This window comes from Pteropus medius, unplaced genomic scaffold (genome assembly GCF_902729225.1).
Source record: "Pteropus medius unplaced genomic scaffold, Ma_sr-lr_union100, whole genome shotgun sequence".
NCBI lineage: Eukaryota > Metazoa > Chordata > Mammalia > Chiroptera > Pteropodidae > Pteropus > Pteropus medius.
The window spans coordinates 8,393,612-8,409,875 of NW_024355008.1; the positions used below are offsets into that span (position 1 = coordinate 8,393,612).

General features: G+C 37.2%; 1 pseudogene; it reads left to right on the forward strand.

The window, feature by feature from the left end:
- Positions 1-2,434: 2,434 nt before the first annotated feature.
- On the forward strand, positions 2,435-2,899 carry LOC120598065 (60S ribosomal protein L17-like; annotated as a pseudogene).
- Positions 2,900-16,264: the final 13,365 nt, after the last annotated feature.

The following is a 16,264-nucleotide window of genomic DNA, read 5'->3' on the forward strand; positions in this document are numbered from 1 at the left end:
TATTTGAGAATTAATTTTTTAAAATGTTGTAAAGGTCCAAGTCATTTATAGGTATGGAAATTCTAAAACAAAGTAGGATCCCCATATTTATATATTTTTTTTAAGTTTTACAATCTTAGGCCATTCTATATAAGATTGGTTTTAACCATTGTCCTCAATATCAATATATCAATATCAATTGTTCTCAATATCAATATATGACTTAAAGGGAAAAAAAAAATCTCACCTTTTAAGACCATTTCCATATTGCCCAATGAACTTTAAGGTTGATAACCGTTTCTTGGATGTTCCAAAGTAAATGATATCTGAGGCTTCTTCTGAAATTGACCAAAACATTTAAGGTGGTTAGGATTGTGACAGTGGCTGGAGGTCCAGTTGTCAGAATGTTCACATATATCTTACTCAGTACATTAGGACAAACCCATATCTTCCGGGTCAGCCCAACAAGGATCATTGTCAGGCTCCATTATCTCTGACTAGGATCTTAACAGTATTATATTGAAGGAGGTAAGACAGACCTAGCCATGTGACTTTGGGCAAATAAGAGTTTAAAATCTGAGCCTTAATTGCCTTGTCTCTAAAAGGGAACTACTAATACTAACATCACAGAATTGTTGATGAAGATAAATGAGATAAATTAAATGAGATGATGTATTTGTGAAACCCTGAACACAACATGTGGCACTTGAAAGATGCTAGTAAATTATTAGTGTTATGATTATTTGTAATTTTCCATAGATTTGGCTCTTATCCAGCCTCATGTGAGATTGAGAAGACCAGAATAACTTCTGTTCTGATACTACCTGGAGAGGAAGGGCTACTTGTTTCAGACTTTCAGAATCATCTTCCTGATCTCTCCAGAGCATTCTGGAATTCTAGTGAAGAATCCAATGGACTCTGGAAAATACCTACCTCTGGAAACAGAGATGCTCCCAGGAAAGCAGGAAAAGATAGAAATGGCTCTCCCAATTGGCCTATCTGAATACACACTCTATAATTGTCCTCAGGTCCCTGTGTCAGTCTGGAGGACCTGGTATGGGAATGAAAAGGCTACCAGATGCTCTGCTTGTTGGAAGCTAACTGGACATTTGATCACACATTCTTATAAGGGGTTAGGTATTAGGGGAGTGTATCCATAATGACAATATCAGTCATCATTTATTGATTGTTTAGTACATGAGAGGTACTATATTATATACTTTACACGTACTATTTAAAATTTACAATAAGCCTACAGGGAAGATATTATGAACTGCATGTTATAGATGAGGAAATGTAAGGAGTTTACATAACCTACTCAAGGTCATATGCTGATACATGCTACCGCCAGGTTTACAACCCAGTGTTGGAGAGCTAATCCTATGGTTTTTCTTTGCTCATTACATGTGGCCAGAGTTCTGGGCACAGGGACAGACATGAACTCTGCTCTCAACAACTTTATGTAATGGTAGGAGAAATAGGTTGAAAGAAGTAGGCAAATAAACAAGATCATTTCTGAGAGTATTAAGTCAAGGAAATGAAACTAGGATAATGTGATAGAAGAGTGTGGCCTGAAGACAGAATAATCAGGGATGACCTCTTTCATAAGGTGACATCTGAGATGAGATTCAAATGATGAAGGGCCAACCAAGTGTGGCTGGAGTGCTATAAGCAAGGAAGTGAGCAGTAGGAGAAAAGATCCTAGGCAAAGTAATGCAAAAATCAAAATTATCTAGTCAGAACGAGAACTAAGTAGGACATTTGAGCATTTCTAAACTTGCTAATAAATATTCTTTGATTATTCAGATCAAGGGGTGACTTCAGACACTCAGAAGAAGATAACTTCTTTACTCTGTATTCTTACCTTCTATCGGCACTGATAGGCATTCTTTCCTCTGGTGTGGGACTGACCAGAACAGTTCCATATTACTTGAACTCACTCATCATTTTTAAACCTAGTGGTCAAAAACCTTGGCTTGTGAGACATAGACAAGTGTTATAGGAATTTAGGGGTAAGCTATCCCAAATAACTTAAAGCCCTCATCAGAGGGGATAAACATTTCATTTCCACAGCAAACAAATATTGTGCACCTACTATATGCTGGCTTTTTGTGAGCCTCAAAGATACAAAGATAAGTCATGCAATGTATTGTAAATGTATTATGATGGGTACATTCAATTGAAGCAACTAAACCTTTGAATATACGTGAAAAATCACAAACTGTTAAAAGCAAGAAGAGGTGACCTCGAGCCTAAAGGCATTGAAAAGTGCCTCAGAGCTCTTACCAGCAATACCTGAAAGATGGTCTAGAAACAACCTCAGCTCTTCCCATAAGCAGCCTAAGGTAACTTCTGAAAATGGTTCACTATTTACTTGCCCAGAAAACCCCACAAAATCATGCAAATCAAGAGGTTCAAATCTTCAGTTCACTGTAAGAACATTCATGAAACTGCTCAGGCCATCAAGGGTATGCATATCCAAAAAGCTACCAAGTATCTGAAGGATGTCACCTTACAGAAGCAATATGTGCCATTCTATCATTACTATGGTGGAGTTGGTAGGTGTGCCCAGGCCAAATGGTAGGGCTGGACACAGGGTCAGTGGCCCAAAAAGAATGTTAAAATTTTGCTGCACATGCTTAAAAATGCAGACAGTAATGCTGAATTTGACAGTTTAGATGTGGATTCTCTGGTCATTGAGCCCATCCAGGTGAACAAAGCTCCCAAGATGCAGTGCAGAGCTAATACAGCTCATGGGCAAATTAACCCTTACATGAGCTCTCCTTGCCTCGCTGAGATCCTCACTGAAAAAGAGCAGACTATTCCTAAACCAGAAGTGGAGGTTGCTCAGAAGAAAAAGATACCCCAGAAGAAACTGAAGAAACAAAAACTTATGGGGAGTAAATTCAGCATCGAATAAATGCTAATAAAAGTAAAAGCAGAAAATAAGTAAATAAATAACTAGCTAACTAACTAACTAAATAAATAAAAACAATCTCAGAGTCCAACTAGTTACTATTTGTATTCCATTCATTCCCAGATGCTTTTTCTTACAAGTAATCCAGTGCCTTTTGCCTTTCATTTTTCCGGCAATATATATTTACATTCATTTTTTTGCTTGGTTTAGATAGTTACAACGAATTTATTCTGTCAGCTGAAATACCAAAACCTAAAAAGTTTAAAAGTATGTTAAGTCTGGGGTTTATTATCCCTAATAGCTCCATACCTGTTTTTGCACAGATAGCTCAATTTACTTTTATTTATTTTATGGGTTTTCAGACTATTTTCTCTAACAGCCAGTTAGGTATCTAGATAATTAACTTACCAGGGCTCATACCACATCCATCATCCAGGAAGCACAATATGAAGCCACCCTGCAGATTTTCATTATCCACTGTAAGAGAAAGCAGTTATTACTAATAAATATTGGCCTTAATTTGTTCATCAGAAAGTCATGCTTCTCATATAATTATTGATCCTCTTCAAATGCAGCCACGGAATGACAGAGTTATGGCACAATGATAGAGCTCAGAAAAGCATTCTGACTACATTTTCACAAGAAACTGCAGGGAGAAAACGAGCAACCAAAAAGGCTCTAAATTAACATAAAACATCTACCGTTCATAAATTATGTGTACAGCATGACATGCCCTGCTCTGGAATTTGACTGGTCCTTTAAATTTCAGATATTTCCTCCCTGGGGGAGGGAATGAAGGTAGGTGGCAGTGTGACCCCAGAATCCCTTCATCCAAACTGATCAACCTTTATTCTCTTCCACTAAAGCATTAATTCTAAAGTCAATCCAGGCCATTCTTATTAAATTCATCATACTCTCTTCTAAGTACTTAATTCCCATAAAAGCCATTTGATCATGCTTTCTTAGTGGCTGCAAATATTTGCCTCTTGAAGAAGCATTTGATTTTTAAAAACGGTTAAGTTGTTTGGAATCGATTTTGATGATTAAGAGATATCATTAAGTTACATAATATAATCTCTTGTTTAAAAAAAATTAAAGGTGCAACTAAAACTAATGAGACTAATTTTAATGCACAGTTTGTAGTCTGGTCCTGAACATAATTTTTACATTTGGATATATGAGTTCTAGCATATCACTTATTTTTAATAACAACTTTATTGAGAAATAGCTTATACACAAAAATTAAATGTTTAAATTATACAATTTGGTAAATTTTGACATATGTATATACTCGTTAAAGCATCACCACAATCAAGGTAGTAAACATATCATCACCCTAGATGTTTCTTCATGTCCCTTTGTAATCTCTCCCTTCTGCCCCCTCCACACCCCATCACTCCCACCCCCTCCCCAGGAAGCCACTGATCTTCTAATTCTGTCCCTATAGATTCATTTCTAGCACATTTGTTAAGTCGATCTACATATGTGATGGTCTCCTCTCATTCACATTTTTAAAACTCAATAATGTTCAAGCTAATCCATGAATAAATATCTAAGAAACATACCTAAGCTTTTGGGGTTTATAATTTCATGGTCATGTGCCCACTTCTAATCCCCATTCCTCTCTCTCATTTACTTCCTGTCTTTCAACCCTCTGGATCTTTCCTACCATCTCATCTTCCTAGTTTTTTCTCTTTATCTGGTCCTCTGGTCTGCTTTCCTCAACTTCTGTGCTCAGCCCTCCCTCTGACTAAAGCTGGCATTTCTCCACTATTCAACAAGGGGAATTCAACTCTTGTTAAGTTCTATGCACAATGCAGTAGTTCTCAACATTGGCTGCACATTTGATAAAAATTAATTGGTCCTAGATAGGGCTCAGGAATAAAAACTCCACCCACCCGCCACCCCCAGATTATCCTAATGTTTATAAGAATTGAGAATGACCGGATCTGAGCGGTCATTCAGGCAGCTCTGGATAGTTGCAGCAGTTGATTTTGTGGCTCTTGGTATACAGTTCTCATGGAAGAAGCTCACACAAAGAAGGGCATTTCTTCAGTTAACAGATAGGAAGGACTCAAAATTCTGAAGGGACATACTTACTTTTCCTATAAATTTCAATGAGGTTTGCTGATGACTGACTATAGGTTCAAAATTTAATATTCCCCTACTATATACCCTGAAGCTTGGCCTTGCTTACTTCAATTCCTTAAAACTATGTATTTCAGATAGATTTCTATTACATGTTAATAAGAATGTCCAAAACAAACCACAGTATCTTCTCCTTCATCAAATTTACTCCTCCTTCTGGTGTTTCCTGTTCAATAAATGGCATCATCCTGCCATTGGGCTTCTGCTGCTCAAGTCAAAACCTCAGGATGACCAAGTTCTTCACCTCTTCACTCATATATAGACAGGTCCTCTCAATTCCACCACCTTAATGGCTCTCAAATTTGACCACTTTCTCCAACCCCACTATACTGCTTTAGTTCAGGAAACCATCATCTCTATTCTGGATTATAGCAACAGTGCCCTAATTCCTTGCTCTCACTAAAATCAGAGTGTACAGACAGTCTGCAGTCAGTTGTGCATTTCCCTACTCTCCTGCTTATAACCCTTGCATGCCTTCCCATGCCTTACAGGATGAAATCCAAACCAGTTAAAAAATCTTGTTTACCTGTTGTAACCTGACCTCCTACCACACTGTGATGGTTAATTATACTTGCCAATCTGGCTAAACACTAGTCTAGATGCTGCTTTGAGAGGATTTGTGTATATAATTAACAATTACAATCAATTGACTTTAAGTAAAGCTGATTACCCTCCATAATGTGGGTGGGCCTCATCCAAATAATTGAAGGTCTTAAAAGCAAAGACTGAGATGTCTCAAAGAAGCAGCAGTTTTCTACCTCAAGGCTGCAACATAGAAATTCTACTTGAGTTTCCAGGCTGCTGGCCTGCCCTGAAGATTGAGAACCCAGGATAGCAACATCTGGATTTCCAGCCTGCCAGCTGCCCTACAGATTTCAGACTTATCAGCCCCCACAATTTGTGAGCCAATTATATATGTATGTGTGTATCTATATATAGATAGAGAGGCAAAAAGAGATACAGACAGACAGAGATTCTCTATTGCCTACTGGTTCTGTTTCTCTGAAGAATTCTGACTCGTACACTCTCCAAGATCATCTCTGGTCACCACTCCCCAATCTATACTGCACTCTTCTACTTCCATACAGATAATCCCCCTTGAACTACATATCGAACATCCCAAACATTTCCGCGACTCCACCAGCATTCTAGGTTCTCTCCAGATACTACACATACTTCCCCTTTGCCCTTTCCATCCTTGATTCACCAATTTAAGGCCTATTTTCCATTTGAGTCTTTAGTTCATTTAAGATTTCTCCTGGGAAGCCTCCCTAATCCTTCTGTGTCACCAGGTGCCCATAATGAATGTTTTCTTTATTATTTGTGTTCTCTATCTTTCACAATATATTTAAATACCTCTTCACATATCTATTTCTCTTTCAGACTAATTGTTCTTACACTTTTTGGAACACAGTTGCCTCAGGGATATAATGAAACTATGAGCCCCCTACCCATAAAAGTGAATATGCACACCATATTGCCCATGGACCCCTACATTAGAATGTAAATCCTTAACAGGCACAGTGTGTACTCAGCACTTAACTCAGTGTCTGCCATTTGGTAAGAACTAAAAAAAAAATGTATTTAATGCATACACATGTGTACTAGAACTAATATACACACAGATAAGACACTCATGACTAAACATATATTTAGTTTGACTTTTGTAGCTCTCACATTCCTTGAAGAAAATCTAAGACTGAAGGGAGAGTAATTCAGGGATCTCAGTAAATAATTTGGAAACTAACTCAATGCTTAGATTAACTATGCATCCCCATACCAATTCTAACTATTGGTGCATAAACCCTGTCTCTGGTTAGTCTGTTTGTCTGAAGAAAAATCAATTTGCTAGGTTTATGGCCATATCATGATTTGCTACAATAAAAATTTTGTAACATGAATAGGTAGTTTAAAACCAAAAATCATAAGCTGAGTTTTTTACAAAACAAATATAACCTAAAGAAATAAGTGCCACTTTGAACTCCAATTGCAAAGATAATTTTTAGTTGTTATGACAATGACAAGTGCTAGAGAAAGTGTGGTAAATACTGTCGTGCCCTGCTGGTGTCCTGCAATAAACACAAAATAACATAATGTGTAAATTCTGGCTACATTTGTTGACTTTGTGATTCCAGATAATTTCTCTCAACCCTTGCATCAATAACACGTGTGCTCCGAATGAAATCCAGCTTAAACCTCCCTTCTCCATTTCTAGGACCACTTCCCTAGTTCAAACTCTCATGAAATCTTCTTAGGTCATTTCCATAGCCCCACCTCCCTGCTTTCTCTTCTTTCATACTTCTACAGACCATGCTGTATGCTATTGCTGGAGTATCTTTAAAAGAAAAAAAAAAAAAAGCACATTTCTAATTTTCCAAATGATATTGCTCAAAGATCTTCAATGGTCCACTAGCTACAGAAAAACAAAACCAAAAAAAACCATAGGGCGATATTCAAAGTACTAATCCATTTGGCTCTAACACTTATCTCTAATCAACCTAACCTGGTCATTGTGCCCTGGATGCATTTTCCCCAAGTATCTACATGGCTCACTCTCTCACATCATTCAGGACTTAGCTGGTACATCGCCCATTTAAGATATTTTCCTTATGACCTCATGAAAAATAGTACATCTTGCCCAACACTTCCTGTTCTCTTACCCTGCTTTATTTTTTTTTCCTTTCCACAGTTATCATTGCCTGGTGTATCATATATTTGTTCATTTCTTTATTGTCTATCTCTCACCATTAGAATGCATGTTTTATGAGTGCACAGACTTAATCGAACATTTTGCTCGGCGCTGAGAATAATTATTTGGTTCATTCTTAATAGGCTCTCAATAAGTTATTATTGAATAAATAAATGAATCTCTGGACTATTCTACATCCATTTTTTTTCTCACAGTAATTCCTCAGACAGGAATATTCCTTTCTTCCTACACTACTGATAAAAAAGTACATCTACATTTCAAGTTCTAGCTCTTTATTATGAGGCATGGCATTCTTTCTCTGTATTCCTACAATACTTTGAGTGTCTCCCAGACAAGAGACACTTTTTCTATTTTACTCTATATAATTGGACATGTAAGGGAAGATCACTTCTTTTCCACTACTGCTGTTCTCTTCTACATAAATGGAATTCAGTTAGTGTTAGTAAAGGGGCCTTTCTCTGTCCCTTGATCACTTTTCCCTTGTAGCAGTTCATCCAGTAATTTAGGGAGGCTCTGTGTCAGATCTTTCGTGTTCCCTCTTGGGAGTGAGATGCTTGCAGAGAGCCTGAGGTCTGCTCTGCTGTCCCTAGGGCAGATCAGTTCCTAGGGGAAGCCTGGCTCCACTGAGTGGGCAAGTTCTTGGTTCTGAGGTTTGACCACCAAATTTGCTAGCTCTCACACGAAGCTCCACACCCCGCAACCTAGCATTTAGCAGTAATAAAGACTGACTCTCTTGTTTTATTTTTCACTTTGCAGAACTTGGAGAGTAGAAATGGAAGAAGAGTGTCATTTATTATGCTTCCTCAGATCTCTCAAGATGTCTCCATCCCTTATGAACCATAAATATCCACTTAACACAGGATCTTAAATACTTAGAAATTTAAATTGAACTGGATTGCTTTTTAAATACAGGTATGGATTTATATCATGGGCTACATTCTCTCACCTGTGACCAATAGCCAACATTTCCAAGAGATCTGACAGAACTGGGGATGAGGATCAGTTTTAACACCACAGGCATCTCTCTAGTTACTGATGACTATAGGACTGGATCACAGACTCTAATTTCATTTGTATCATAGTCTAACAAAATAAACTAATAAGTGCAATAAGTACTTAGCGACTGAAAATGAAGCTAATGAAGAAAACATATTTGGCTTGAATTTTATAGTTCTCAAACATTCATACTGAACACTCATTTATGCATTTTAAAACTATGATAAGTTGAGAATGATGTACACTTAATTATGAAGTCATTAACATACTTTTTAAAATAAAACTCTTTCCTCATGGCAGACAAATTGTTCCAAATCCCTCTGATGCATTCGCAAAATCCTGAAAGATCTAATTTTGGAAATGGATCTTCTAACAAGAGAACAATTTCATTCTTGTGGTGTACATGTCTCAACCTGGCTCCCCGTGGGGTCACTGTATTCACAAAGCACTTAGATTACATTAAAGATCTATAGAATGTGGTTTCATTTCATGAAGTAAAATAAAATAACTATAAGTTTTCCATTAGAAGAAGAAAAAAAAAAGAGAAGAAAGCAAATCTGCTCACCTGAAAACACATCAAGTCTTGAAGCCCCCGCATCTCTGAAAACAATATAAAAATATCATTGCTTCAATGTGAAATTGTTTTTAAAAATTATATTAATTTGAATTGCTTATAACCTATTGTCAGAAAGTGAACAATAGAGAAATGCACTTAAACTGGCTTCAAAAACAACTTAATTACTAAAATGTTTCACTCTGCATTTATGTACTAAGACCTATGATCACTCATAATTTGAGAAGGTTACAAAGCCTGAAATTGAGAAGTTTAAAAGAAGAGATGGAATTCAGTGGTAGTTTCACAAAAAGCTCAACAAAATAGACGTGAATATACATTTTTTTAAACCAACTGGAGAATGATCCAGAAGTCAGAGATTTTCATGATATATTTTAGTCAAAAAAAAAAAAAGGTGAAAAGGCAAATTACTAAGTAATATGTACTGTCTGATCACATTTTTAAGAACATATACAGTATACATGTACATATTTGTAATGAAAAAAATCAAAATATTAACAGTGGTTTTCTCTGAGTCAGAGGTTAGCAAACTACAGCCCATCAGCCAAATCTGGCCCACGAACTGTTTTTGAAAGTTAACTTTTATCAGAACACATTTATGCCCGTTCACTTACATCTTGTCTATGACTGCCTTCAAACTACAATGGCGGAGTTAAGTAGTTTCAAAAGAGAACGCATGGCCTGCAAAGGTGAAACTATTTCCTATCTGACCTTTCATAGAGAAGTATGATGACCCCCACAACATGTGATGAAATTACCCAGAGTTTTTCTTCTCTTTTCTCTATTTTCTCAATTTTCCACAATTCACAGATATTATCTGTGTATTTTTAAAGTAAAAATTTAAAAAGGAAAAGAGAAAGAACCAAAAAGTCCTGGTTTCAGTATCAAGAATGTGAGAGAAAGGAGAAAGATGATGAGAGGTAAGGTCTTAGATGCTGAAGAGGGTATCTTGAGAGAATGAGGAGTCTAAAGGAAGCTCAGAATAATAAAAACTGTCAGTCAGAGTCTGATGGGGAAATCTGAGTCTTTCCCAAAATTTCCATCAGCCCTAACACAAAGCTCCCCCAGCAAATCTGAGTATGTACATGGCACTTGTTCACAAGCACAGTTTGAAAGTTGGCCCTTTCACTCCTTCCTCCAACCAATTGTGGCCTCTAAGCTCCTCTTACACAGAAATTCTGGTGTTATTACCACTGCCATTGCTTGCACATTTTCTGTTAGTCGGGTAAGCACTAAATGAAGTATTTTTGAACTATTTTTATTTTGACTATTAAAAGGATTTTCTTCTAATCCTTACCACAATCCCATGTAACACAGGTATCATTATCTTCATTATATAATTATACATTATATAAAGTACCATGTACACAATAAGTGCTCCATTAACGCCACTGTACTGAAATGAAAATTTTCAAAGAAACTGTTTCTTCATACAGAAATTCCATGGGATTGGGCCTAGAACAATAATTCATCATTACAGCATATTAAGACATTTTATAATAAACTTCATAATTTAGTGCAGATACTTTCTCTCTGAACAGATGATGTATTAGGCAGAGGCCCCTAACCACATCTTCCTGATTTAACCTACAGGAAATCATCAAAATCTTGAATACAATGATATCAAATAATTTTTTAGAATAACACAGGGACTATATGAAGACCTTCTTTATGAGACCGACTGAGTATCCTGAGAAGTCTGTTAAATAGCTCTATTTGTTGCCAAATACTAGCATCTAAGCAGTGGTGGCAAACTCAAGTGTCCACTGAAGTCAGAGGAAATAACAAGTTCAGGCTGGCTATGGGGCCATTAGAAATGGCAAAGCTAAGGCAGATAAAAAGAAAGAAATGGCAAAGCAGAAGGCACAGGCTGGTCCCTAGCAAACACCTACCTGGTACCTGACCCCATTGAGGAATGTGGCCTCAAGGTTGCTATTTCTAATATTTAAAGTAAACAAACAAATGCAGGGGATCCACATTTTTTATGTGGCACCTTCTGTTTCTTAAATTTTACAAATAATTCCTCTTTTCTTTCTTTTCTTTATAAACAATGTGAACTTTCACTACGAATCAAACAAGCATGACATAGGCTGGACTTAGTGAGGGAGGGGGACAGTTTACAAATGTTAATCTCAGAATTGCTTTATTGATCACATTTCTCTCACTCCCCTGAGTCTGAAGTCATTTCTTTCTTTGCCAATCACCCAATCACCCTCTACTACATAAACTGTTCCCTTTGTTCTATTTCTTCTCCATTCTGATTTTACTTGTCCTCCTTTGTTGAATGAATGGGTCAAACAACTTCAGAGGAGAAAAGACAGTTGGTAAAATAAACAAATGTGTTCTTTCAGAGTTATAGATATCAAAGTTGAGATTTGTTCTTTCAGAGTTACAGATGTCAAATTGCTGAAAATGGACATTCAACAGTAGGAAGAACTAATGACTCCTTCTAAGTTGAGTTTAGAGCTCGCCTGACCAACCGACTTCATTTTTTTTCCTTCTTTTTCCTCTCTTTCTGTGACAACTGTGATTCCATTAATTCTACACAGAGAGAATTTCACATAGGGAGGAGCTACTGACTTTTTCCTTAGTGCTGGGTATTGCTCTGCAGGAAGTTCTGGAAGGCTGGTTAGCTGACTTATACCCTGCAATCACACTCAGCCATCTCTCTTCTAAGGCCAAAAAGGGGAACAAATGCAAACAGTTGAAAGATATTTATCAACTCATGGCAGGGGATATAGTTCTCTCTATTGAGATCCCTGATCTAACAGCTGCCTATTACTTCCTGAGTGGACTTTGCTTTCTGCAGGAAAGGCAGCTAACATCTTTAGTGAGTGGGAAATACAAATATAAAACAAAACGCCATATTCAATTAGCTGAAAAATAGACAGCATCACAAGTTTCTACAAATACACTTATTAAGTGGGCCTTAAATTGTTCAAGAAGTTTCTTTAAACATCAGTGCCTTTGTCAGAGACACTAAAATGGGGAGGGGGAGTTCTGAAGCCAGACAGCCTAAATTTGAATTCTAAATCTGTCAGATATCAATTGTATGACCTTGAATAGGTCATCTAACCTCTCTGTGCATCAACTTCCATGTGTGTAGAATTGGGATAACGATTTCTATCTCAAAGTGTTGTTGTAAAGATAAATCAGGTAATACCCAATATATAAGGTACTTAGAACAGGAGAGATCGATAATTGTTAGCTATTTTCTCCTTAACTATGCAATTCACTTCAACACAGACTTCAATAAATGCCTAAACCCAAATCTAAATTCTCAAAACATAGTGTACATTGATATATAACTCAAAAATATTCAAATCAATATCTGCTGTTACATGGTTATCAACACAAAAACAGACATCTAATTTACCCTCATATATACAAACTAAAAATGAATAATTCTTCCTTCCATCTATCCTTTTTCCTATATAGTATCTTGCTTTTACAGGAAATTAAGTCACAAAATATTCCAAGTGGGAAAAAATGAAATTATCTTTTCAACTTTAAAGATAACTAACTAGACTCAATTTATGTCATGAGGTACCCACAGTGACCTTTGTTCACAGATTACCCTTACCTTGCATTGTCCAGTAATTCAGCCAGTGCTCCAAAAAGGAAACTGTGAGTGGTGCTGATGAAGAAATAGAGGGAAAACCAGAAGTTAAACTAACTCTGTAGTCAGTGTAAAAGATTCAAGACACTTACAGACAAATGTTCTTTAGTTCTAGACAGATAATCAATTAAGGAGTTATTCTAGAAACAACTTTGTCAGCACAGTCAAGATTCTGAAGTAGATGTACTCCATTACAAAGTCAGGGCTGAGAGCACGATTGCTAGTATATCATGTCTGCTCCTAATAAAACAAAAATTTCAAGGACTTTACTGTACTTAGAACAAAGGCTGATATTTTAAAATTGTTTCATAAACATCTGTTCAAGTTAAAGATTTTTTTTATTGAAATCTTATTATCTAAGACCAAATTATTTCTGAAAAATCTTGATCAAAATCCTGGCCCACTAAAAGGCCTTAAGACTCCATCAGCAGTCACAGGCTCTGGCAGAAGACCCCTATTTACCCCAATAATCTATATTTTTCTGAAAAGCCTGCTCCTTAAATAACCTCATGAATTACCTACAGTCAGTCACTCTCTCCTCTACCTCCTCTTGCCAGGTCTGGGTAACAGAATACACTAGACAACCATCACTATTTACACTTTGAAGGCTGAATGTTCATCTGTGGGTGAAATCAAGCTGCCTTCTGGGTCTCACATTTGCTTTTCATTTCCTGGTGTGGATATTTCAATCAGCAATCTTATCAAGGCATTAAGAGAAGATTCAGTGTGCAATTTTCTTTTTATACTCAGGAAACAGGTAGCAAAAGCAAAAGAGATCCAGTTATCAAAAAACATCTGCTCATCTGTACGGGAGAAAGGATCATTTGCAATGTCTGAGAAACTCCCAATGCCTCGGGCCATAGGACAATATGTTAGCTGAAAAAATTATTTTTTAAAAAAAGTACATACATATATCCATTTTTTGGAAGTTTGCACTTTAAACACATGCTGATGAAGACTCTCTTGACCCAAGTCAACTTTCAAGCTTGTAAAAAAGTGTCCTTCACTCAAAAGAAAGCTAGTATATAACATTCCAAAATAAAGCAAAAGAGAAGTGTAGATGATACATTTTACAAAACCAACAGTTTAAACCACATGATTCAATATACAGATATTCAATATATAAACAATCCTTCAGAGAAATCATTGCAACCATTTTGACAAAAAAGAGAGAGAGAGAGAGAGAGGGAGGGAGGGAGGAGGAGGAGGAGGAAAAGGAAGGAAGGAAGGAAGGAAGGGAAGGAAGGAAGGAAGGAAGGAAGGAAGGAAGGAAGGAAGGAAGGAAAAAGAAAGAAAGAAGATGCCACATAAATTTCCTGTATTATTTCACTTAAGAAATTGTCTGCCTACCATATGTCAATGTGAAGGGACATGGTCTTTTCTCTTTTGGTGATCAAGCTAATGGGGTATGTGGAAAATACACGAGCAATAAATACATTAAGATGCTATGATAGACTGATCAGGTGCTATGAAGGAGGGGCGATGGGGAAGAGGAACTGGTGGGGAGAGGACATGGTGGTCAGGGAGACCCTCTCTTCACAGAAAGCATTTAAATGGAGCCCTGAAATATGAAGAAAACTCAGTCTCTTGCACATACAAGGAGAAAACTTTCCAGCAAGAGTAAAAGATGAAAAAACCCTGAAGCAGAAAAGAGGCAAGGAGGCTAGCCTGGTCTGGCTATGGTAAAACAGATCACGCTGAGATGTGGGATAGCCGGGTCATGCAGTGCTTCCTGTTCCATGGTTAGGAGCTCATACTTGGTCTACATGCAACTGGAAAGCACCGTCATGTTTCAAGAAGAATAACATGTCTAGTTACTTTTTTAAAAGCTCACACTGGCAGCTTTCAGGAAAATGGACCACGGGGGAGCAAAAATGAGAAATAGAGAACCCACTTTGGGGCTATGTCCAGAGGGGAAGGGCAGTGATTTGGACTAAAGTCAATGGCAATGGAGATGGAGAGGAACAAATGAATTCGAGACCTAGCTGGAGAAAGCATGAAGACTTGATGATGGATTGGATGTGGGGGTGAAGCAAGGGAGGAATAAAGAAATCACTCCTGTTTTTACTGAGGATTGGAGATCTCAGCTACCTCGGGGAACTGAGAAGATGCCAATTTGTATCTGACTTTGGTGCTGTTGCTTCACGCTACTTTCATTTTTGCTTTTAAGTGACCAGACGACCAACTGAAAATGGAATGAGGCAGGGGGCACCACAAGGTGGTTTGGGAGAGAAGGAGGCTGGGAAGCAATAGCTGCAGAAACTATATACAACTGAGGCTGGAGAACTTTCCTGAGATAAAATTCACAGTCCTTCCAGCATTCAGTTTATAATTTTTCTTAAACTGAACTTAAAATTTCTATTTCTTCATTTGTATTCCACCTCTGTCTCATCCTTTTGAGCTTGAAATTATTCTCCATGATAGAGAAATAAAATCTCAATATCTGCTGAACATTGACTCTTTTGCTCTATTTTCTGTAAAAATTACAGTTTGTCCCATGCAGCAATGCTGGTGGTCCCTGGCTTTCTTTACACTTCCATTTCTGTAGTTTCAAACCTAGTGCATCTCTTATATCAATCAGTACTTTTAATAAATCCAAATTACTATAAGATTCCCGGAAAAAAAAAATACCACTGTGAATTATACAGCACTTTCTGCTATTCTTTGCTGTGTTTGAAATGACTGATGGAATAGAAAATCTCTGTCATCTGCCTCTGCAATCTGAGTATTTGAAATAACACCTAATGAGTAGCCAGAAGACATCTGAGCCTGACAGAGAAGCAAGAGTGTCCTAGTAATAACTAAAATGTGAGAATTCTATCTTCAGAGATAGAATTCCATTTTTTGAAAGCTCTGGAGGCCACAGAGGCTGGAATCAATAAACAAATTACTCTATGGAAGCAACTTTAATCTTTAAAATGTCAATGTGTTGGGCAGAGACATCACTAGAGATAGGCAACCTTGGTAGAAGGATTCTGCTTCCCTACAATTAAATAGTCTTGTTAAATGTTAATTCCTACTAGGTGCTGTTAATGGGGAAAAAAAAGAAAAGGTTTAGTCTGGCCTAGAATATATATCTTTATCATTTTTCACTGCTTTTCTTTTTAAAGCACAATCAACTTTAAAGAAACAAATATTTCCATAAATCGATACTACCAAGTCCCCCTCGCCCAAACAGGGTATTTCACTAGGAGATGGACCAAACTCTTCACTGTGTGGAGACTCCCTTCCTGCCTATTCATACTCTACCCAGCACTCACGAATTGGCGTGGATGAAATCCAGATGCAGTTGGGCCCGCCGCAGAGTAGCATACTTGTCGC